At 38.7% G+C, this 9,211-nt stretch overlaps 1 long non-coding RNA gene across 4 annotated transcripts; it reads right to left on the bottom strand.

Moving 5' to 3' along the window:
* Window positions 1-234: 234 nt before the first annotated feature.
* Window positions 235-6,904, bottom strand: LOC111947987 (uncharacterized). 4 transcript variants are annotated; one of them, XR_013654488.1, is made up of 6 exons: window positions 6,657-6,904; window positions 5,523-5,612; window positions 5,211-5,360; window positions 4,677-4,999; window positions 1,469-1,594; window positions 235-1,174 (listed from the first exon to the last, which is right to left on the bottom strand). It is a non-coding gene; the product is annotated as an uncharacterized LOC111947987 (long non-coding RNA). The 4 variants fall into 4 exon arrangements; XR_013654489.1 differs by having other exon boundaries at window positions 238-1,174; window positions 4,677-4,810; window positions 6,498-6,900; XR_013654490.1 differs by lacking the exon at window positions 6,657-6,904 and adding an exon at window positions 6,219-6,330 and having other exon boundaries at window positions 238-1,174; window positions 4,677-4,810.
* Window positions 6,905-9,211: the final 2,307 nt, after the last annotated feature.

Raw genomic sequence — 9,211 nt, 5'->3', positions numbered from 1 at the left:
TGGAACTGGACAGAGTGAGTTTGACGTCGCTCCTAGAAATGACTTACTTCCAGTTCCAGCGAAATGAAGTCGCATTTTTTTTCGTGATACAGCCATCACCGTGTTGGAAACAAAAATCGTCAGTGAGCAGTGATTGGTTATTCTGACAAGTTTAGTGACTGGGAATAGCTGATTAATTTCTAGGTTTATGGAATTTTGGATTTTTGGAGCCAGCGGGTATACACTGTCAGAAAAAATGTGCAAAATTTGTACCTTTAGAGGTACAATGGCTTGTCACTGGGGCAGTACCCTCAAGGGTACAAATGTTGTACCCTTTCATATAGGTGCATATCTGTACCCTTTCAGTATGTACCTTTCAAAGGCAAATATGTACCTCTGTGGACTAAATTGTACCTTATAGTGCTATGGTACCATAATGTACCTTTAAAAAAGGTACAAATTTGTTCTTTTAAGGGTACTGCCCCAGTGACAAGCCTTTTGTACCCTTTGATGGCAAATTTGTACCAGATACAGCACATTAAAAGACCAGTATACTGTTTATCACATTTATTAAACATTCAAAACAATTACAATGCTGACAATACAACTTTTCACAGTATGTACAGTATCACAACAGGATGCATATATTTACAATTATTAGCAATTTTACAATAATGAAAAATCTATATTTTTCCTTCAGTTCACATTGCATTCATTGCAACTATAACCTTAACATTTGATCAATTGTAAACAGCACATAGCACTTCAGTTACCATTTTTAAACCATGAAATAAAACTTGTGACATTAACAAAAGAAGCACTAGACCTCATTTTAAGTACATCTTTCTACTGCATTCTACATTTTCTAAAAATAGATAATAAAAAAGTAAACTTATAACCAAGTTTAAATGAATAATTTAAATAAAATGCATAAATGTGATAAGATAATATTGATACGAATTCTAAAAAGAAGAACTATAAAACACACTAAAGATTACCAAGGATTACGTTTATGTCAATACCTAGTAGATCCTCTGCAAGCATCTCTTCTCTTGCTTCTTTGGAGACTTTGGCTAATGGAGCTTTTCTTTGAACAAGCTCAAGCACCTTTGGCACAATACTGGTAAACGCCGTCCTTGAAGCGCTGGCTTAAACTGACAGGTGATGGATGCATTCGGTCAACTTCATCAAACAACTGAAAATTGAAAAAAAATTAGAAAATTAATCATTCACTTTAACTAAAACAAACAAAAGACATAAAACATTCTAATATTCTTTGTTGCCTCTTTCATTGCCATTTCCCTTTAGTGATCTCATTGTATAAATATTACTTAGCTTGAATGACTATATATTTATATATGGGTTTAGAAAATTACAATGTTTTTACAATAGAGTTAAAGCTGTTAATGGTCATTTTAGCAGATGTCTCAGCTTATATTAACATTCAAAATGTATTTTAAGCTGAGAACTGATTTAAAATGTCACTGACCCCTGAGGTTGTCTTCAAGAAAGGGTACTTCTTTAGTATATCCTCTCGCACCTTGCTGTACTGGATATGCAGGACATTCACATGACCGTCAACGGATGATGCATCCTCACCAATGACAGCAACCACCTATTAGATCAAATTTAAAAGTCCATTTTAATAATAAAAAATACAACTGCAAGCACTGATACTGGGGTTAAAGCACTTTGAGATGATGTTTAAAGACAGTTTGTGCAGAGTGGTTTGGAGTTGATCAGAAATTAACTTCCGAGTTGTAGGCGGGGCTATTGACACAGTAGTAACCCTCTGCTGATGTCCGATCATCCCTTTGTTCACGCCCTCTCCCTCTAGCTTACAGTCCTTCCAACCTAAAACTAACAGTGGTGAAACCAAAATGGTGAGCAATATTGAAGCTTTCTGGCCATAGTTTAGATCAAGCTCAGACAAGTATGATGAAGATGTTAATGGATCTGTTTGTCTGCAAGTGGACGCATCAGAATAGAGCAGAGCAGAGGGACTCTGACCCACCTCATTTCATGTGGTGCGTCACAATAGAGACCTTCCTCAAACTGCATTTATTTTGTCTGTTCCTGATTCATCCCAATTTGAGTGAATACTCAAGATGTGCAGTTTTAAACGTGTTCTTTTAAACTTATACTGCGACATGTTAAAAATGGGGGACCCACTCCAATGAAAGTTATTTTTTAAAATGTAGCATTGTGTTTCTGAATATTTATTTTCTCAAATTGGGATGAATCCGGAGCAGATGAAAAGATGTACCGTAATTTCCGGACTACAAGCCGCTACTTTTTTCCTGCGCTTACAGCCCTGCGGCTTTTTCAGTGACGCGGCTAATTTATGGATTTAATTGGCGGCCGCCATGTACGTATTTTCGAAATCAGTGAATAGTTTGAATTCTCTATCTAACACCAAGCACGAGGCATTTTTATTCAACACAAACAGCATGGAGTTGACTTCAGGTCTTAGACACTTCAGTCATGGTTCAACAAAACGAAACACGCATGCCCGGCCGCATCCCAGAATCCTTTGGGGCCATTAGACCCAACGTGCACGTGATCGCCGCTACATTATGATGAAGCTTTCAAGTTAAAAGCAATCGTTAAAAGCAGCGTAAAAAAGTCCACCGTCACCAACGGGTTTGGAAAAGCTGGTTTGCTGCGTGACGGAGAGAACAGCGCATGGAGTGAATTTACACTCCATTTACGGTTTCTAAGGAAACCGTAAAAGCGGAATTTTGCTTTGAAAAACTCAGCCTCCGTGTGAGCTGGAGACATCTTCTCCTGCTGATTGAGCTGCGGGGCCGATGGCAGTCTGATGGCTCCCACACGTAACAACGCACCCGCCCCTCATACACAAAACGTACAGTATTAAGTCCGATTGCTTTGCACAGAAACGATTTGCTCCATCCACCGGCGCAACGGGGACGAAGTGCTCCTCCTTGAAGCTGCCCTGGCCAGAGGTGTCGGAGTAGATAGGAAGGGGAGACAAGGAGCGCGCGGGGCGGGAGCGGAGCGCAGAGGCGTCCGGAGTGCAGACGCTTCTGAATTCTGACGCACGCCCCGCACTGAGGCGCGCGTATCGCGCTGAGGCGCGCGCTTTTCAGTCGCCGCTGCTTTATTTTACCGTTGTGTTTTCTAACCAGTCCTGTTACTCCCATAACGCTGCTGCGACACAAGCGGAAGGAGAGCTTTTCCCGTTCACCCCTCCATGCACTGCTGCTAATTCTTAAACACGTACAACAGAATGGCGAGCCGGGCGTTGGCCCCGCCTTTAGCCCCTAAGACTCATGGGAAATGTGGAATCGCGGATGTAAATTTCCTCATTATAACTGAGGGATGTAATGTTGATTATATGGTTACTGTTTGTAATTTTATGTTAGATACCTAGATTGTCAATAAGTAAAAAAAAAAAATGAAATAAAAACACCATAACTGAGGGACTTGTGAACAGAATACAGCTCCATGCTGTTTGTCAGATGTCGATACACTTAAATACGTGACCCAGAGGCAAAATTGGCACCACCCACAATGTGCTAATGAATTGCACTCACTCTGGGATGCTGGGCGTGATCTGTCAGGATGACAATATCGGCTATCACATGCGCGGCTTGTACTCTGACGCGGCTTGTGTATGTATAAAAGCAGTCAAACACGTGAATATGGGTGGGTGCGGCTTGTAATCGGGTGCGCTTTGTAGTCCGGAATTTACGGTAATTTGAGAAAGCTTTTAGTTGTTACGTACAAGCTACATTTGGCAGGCCACAAGCTCCCTGTTCCGCTTGTCTTCATTCTTGTCGTCTGAATTGGCATCTGGCTCACATCTATAAGGCTGGATAGCTCCAATATTGCACGCCAATTCTGTTGCTTGGGGGTTGTGAGGAACTGTAAGGTAACGGGAGCGTAAACAATGGCATGATGGGAAATTAAGGCCGGTTAACTCTGCAAAACAGTCCTGTCAAGAACTTGAAGGTGTATTCCAATTGAACTGCAGAAACCATGTCCCAGTAAACATTTTTCCCCCTCAAAAACTGCATAATCAATGCCTGTCTTTGTATAATAATAATAATAATAATAATAATAATAATGGATTGGATTTATCTGCGCTTTTCAAGTCACTCAAAGTTCTTACATTGTGTCCATTATTCATTCACTCCTCATTCATACTTGGTGATGGTAACTACTGATGTACCTCAGCTGCCCTGGGGCAGACTGACAGAGGCGTGGCTGCCAGTTCGGGCCTACAGCCCCTCTGACCATCACCAGGATCATTCATACACATTCACACACCAGTGGAGCCACACTGGAGGCAAGGAGGGTGAAATGTCTTGCCCAAGGACACAACGACATTTTTTGGCTGGTGGGAGCGGGGATCGAACCGCCAACCCTTCGGTCATTGGACGACCCGCTCAACCACTTGAGCCACTATCGCCCGTATAGTCAATATCTTGTTAATTATGCAGAGCTTTGTTGAAGGAAATACAGAAGAATTATATGTTTGTATGATGAGGACAGTATTCCAGAATGTATTCAATGTGTTGTGACTTACTCGGTGCAATCTGCTGTTTCCCTAGAAAACTTTAAACTAGTTTGGATGATCTGCCTTACTGCACTGTTTGACAACTAAACTGAATTGGAAAGACAGCCTGACTTTGAATGCTTGAAATGACTTTGTGAATAGATTATTTACTTACTTTGGCCAGAGAGGTGTCTTCAACTCTTTGTCTTGTTGTAGGACTGTGTTGTAATATTATTGTGTCATCTGAGTCCACTTCAGTATCTCCACTTCAACTGGTATTGCAGCTCTTTGCAGGACAACTCGGCTGATCTGTCAAAGTATTAAAGCTTTCAGTTACTGTAATATTTAAATTAGTATGATAGCAAAAACAAAAAAAGTAAAAACAAAGATTTTTAAATACTGACCGACTTAACAGTTTAGCAGATTTATTATCTTGTCTAAGACAGCAATAGGAGAAAAAACTCACTTATTTGCCCGTGTTTTGTTCCCCACACTATCCTGTCAAATAAATCATTAACCCTCAGACTCCTATTGATGCAAATATACAATCAAAACTCTTCAACTCAAAAATTTTCTTAATTTAGCATGTACTTTAAAAGGAAAAACTCAGATTATTTCCCTTGGAAATAAATTCAGGCATCAAAGGGGAATTTACCCAAAACCATTCAAAACAAAATAGATAAATTACAATTTAAAAGAAGAACTTCACCTTCTGGATTTGTATCTTCGGCCAGACAAATTTCCAACACACCAAGGTTGGGGTTTTTCAACAGGAGATCAAAAACCTGCTCATCAACTTCTGTCTTTGAGTCATAAAACACTTTCAAGTCCAAGGTTGGGATGTTAAACTTTTGGACAGCTGTGAACACAGCAAAATTATGTTTAGAATACAGCACAGAAATTATCTTTAAATTAAAAAGCAATTAAAAAAAATCTGTTTGCATCACAGCTGACAGTTTATCCACAAAGTTGACTGATTCCTGTAAAGAAAAATGCTGGAAATTGTGATGTTTCCACTCACCGCATTCCCAAAAGGATTTGAAGGTCAGCTGAACTTCAAAACATTTTTTTTTTTGGCGTTCGACATGTTCACGCACAGCTTGCATTTTTCCTGGTGGGAAAAAAAAATAATATATTACAAAAAAGAAAAAACATTACAACACCAAAAGGTACCAACACAGCATTTATTCAGATCTAAGCCCTGTTCCAAATGAATTAATACATTTTAAAATAGTAATGGCAAATATACAGTTCACACTAGCTGCCACAGCAATGTTGCAGAATTTGCAGAACTGCTAAAAAAAAAAAAACACTGGCGACAATGCACTGGCTTCTAAGGGCCTACAGATTTATTTCTTGGAAGTTCATTTAAATTTTTTTATTTTTTCCTGGTTTATAGATGAGTTTTTGGTATGGGAAATCGTGACGAGTATCTGGAATCACGGACCTCCATTTAAAAAGAATAATCTCTGCAGGAGAATGTTCAAAATCAACAACACAGTGTAAACTTTGCTTGACCAACAATGAGCGATCATGACAACCTAAACAGTCTGTCACTGTCTTGCATTCGAGAAATGGTGGCTGCGCGCGCACAGCAGCTAAGGCAGGCTGACGTATAAATGGGAAGGACCGCCATACTGGGGTGTAAAAAAATAAAACGCTATTGGACTCCTACAAATTACAGATGAAAATGATTAACGCATTGAATTCGACGGACCTGATAAATATCAGAAGGAATTATGGAGCTGGTCGTTTCAAAAGTAGCTGGCTTCCTTACTAAGAAAGACAGAAAGAAAAAAAAGGGGAGGGGGGTAGGCGGCAACAACAACGGTGCATCAACGCCAGCGTACATCGGTAAAACGGCGACAGAATTATCTAGTGAAAAAATGTATATATTTCAATGTATTTAACGGAACGCGGCACAACACCAATAAAAACAACAGCTTAATTTATTTAATGGCTGCATTTAGCTGAACTTCAAACGGCTGAGGCTAACCGTTAGCAAACTCCTGCTCGTAGTTTTCAATCTCCTCACAGGCACATACACGGCGGAACAGCAGCATTCCTCTACAAAAAAGTTAGTCCTTACAGATAAAATAACCGAACCCGCTTAAAACAAGTTTCCAACTTATTTTTGAGCAATTAGCAGACTTACCTCAGTCACAGCCTCTATCTTCCTCCGGCCGCTGCGGGATGACAAAATGGCGGAAGAAACGAAACTTAAGAAAGTAGAGTGGGCGTGGTCTCGCTGGTTTACTCCAACATATTTCCTCTACGTTTTTACACCTACTTAAACAAAAATTACTGATGGTAACTCCGAAAAAAGTACTCTCTCATTTTTCCTGTGTAGGTACAAAAGCTAAAAGGTACTAATATGTACACTTAATGTAACGTAGTAACAGAGAAATTTACTTTTTTATGAGAATGCATGATTAGAAAAAAAAATAACTTAAATTAACAGCTCAAAGACTAGAAATTTAAATTGAACTTAGGCCAAGTTAAAGTGCACCATATAAGGTTAAAAACATCAAATAATTTTGTCTACATTGTGCTTTTGCTCTAAATTAAATATAAGTATATTTTTACTTATATATTAGTTAAAAAAACAGGCTCACATTAATACATGTTTCAAAGGTATTATCTTGATGCTCTGCACAATCAATAAAATATAATTTGCTTGTGTACTGTTCAGAACTAGTCATAAAAGATGTGTGGTCTCTTAAATATATTTGGTTATTTAAATAAATAACCAACAACATATTAAATGATTTTGGGTGACGTTTCATACACTTTGAATTATTACTTTTGTCACACAAGTGATTGTACCTTTGTTTGTGGAATAAAGGGTCCAAATGTGGGCCCTCTGATGGTTGGAAACATATTTGTACCTTTTTTATCCTTAAATGGTACATATGAGTACCCTAAGGTGTAATTATGACTCACTTAGGGTACATATTCACCATTTGTACCCTAAGTGTTCACAAACGTACCCCAACCGTACCCTTTTTTCTGACAGTGACTTTCTATCTGGAACGCGAGGGGGACAGATCACTCAGTTTAGCTCTCAGAGTTAATGTCATTATTTTATCCTTTTTAGAGTTAATGTCAAATAGAAAGAGTTTCTTCATTAAGACCCTCCAGATCTTCATGCCTCCTCTGCTTCCTGTAGAAGGCATACCTTGTTAACAGGTCTATGGAGAAAGCTAGTCTTAGTTTTAATTCTGATTCCAATGATTCTGATGTTGAACCATATGAGGGAATTGCTATTCCTGTTCCTCCAAGCAAGACATTCATGTCAAGGAATGGTGAAGTACATTGGTCTTCATCCCCAAATATGCGTCAGACAAACCTGTCTGCAGAAAACATAATAAAGACAGTGCCAGGGCCCACTAGGATGGCAGTGAGTCATGTGACCATGTCAATTCAATCAATCTAATTAAATTCAATTTCAATTCAATTTTATTTGTATAGCCCAAATTCACAACAACTGTCGTCTCAATGGGCTTCGTATCGGTAATTGAAAAAGTAAAATATAAAATCAAAAGGATCATGAATACATAGAATTCAATAGGAAAATAGTAGACTAAACTAACTAAACAGACTAAACTAAACCGACATACCTTAGACCTTCCTTTGCTGTAAGGAAAAACTCAGGTTCAGTTTTTTTCAGAAAAAAAATGATTCCAGAAAAAAACTAAGAAACCTCAGGGGTGCCCACATGAAGGAGGGATCCTCCCCCAGGACAGACAGGCGATTTACAAGAACTCATAGAGAAGAATTAATCTATCTAACTCTACAACTACATATTTAAAGTCCAGCAAATGAGCTTCATCCAGATGGAGTTGGGGGGACGGCCTGGGGCGCAGAGTTGAGCCGGAGACAGGATCCAGGTCAAGACAAGCATGATCTGTGTGAAATGTGCTAAATTAATTTACACAAAGCACAATGTGATGACTGGTCACTCTTGTGCTGTGTATATGTACAGACACACACACAACTTCATTTTGCAATTGCTTGTCTGTTGTGTTGTGATTTTTTTCTTCTGGTTCACAGTGCATGTATGTAAAACAAAATTTTAAGATTAAGTTTCAATGTTATGTAAAACTATTGTATTTTATATGGTAGTCATTCAAAAGTAATACAGTAGTGAAAAATTAGAAAAAAGTTTGAACATGTATATTTTTAAGAAAAACGAGTGAATTACTAATAATTGAACCACTTCCTGTTAGTGGTAAAGAACACCATTTTAACTAAGTTTTTGAAAGAATAACTGGTAATGGAGTTAGTGATGATATATTCACACTGCTTTTTAGGATTTTCTGGGTTTCAGACATTTTTTAATTAATAAAACATGCACCGGGTCAAATTGACCCAGGAACAACATCTCTGTTCCTCAACAATGAACATAACAGGAGGGTTAATGAAAAAATATGGACTTGAATAACATACAACAAAAAAGTCTCACAGCAAGACATAGGTTAAAAATCAAAATAAATAATAATACTGAGTGCTGCACTATGCGCCCTACCTCGGACGTGTCTGTATCATAACTAATAAAGTTTTGCTGCTGCACATACTGAGTACAGACACAAACTGGGGGGGGGGGGGGGGGGGGGGCACCCGAGAGTCAATTCAAAAATAACTAACAAATAATTATCAATTACTCCTGTGGCAACTGGATTCACATATATTCTGTTGCATACACACTGG

The sequence above is a fragment of the Oryzias latipes genome, chromosome 1 (genome assembly GCF_053564925.1).
Source record: "Oryzias latipes strain Hd-rR chromosome 1, Olatipes_Hd-rR_3.1".
Lineage (NCBI taxonomy): Eukaryota > Metazoa > Chordata > Actinopteri > Beloniformes > Adrianichthyidae > Oryzias > Oryzias latipes.
The sequence above is the reverse complement of the archived record's forward strand: the minus strand, read 5'-3'. Positions and strand labels throughout refer to the sequence as shown.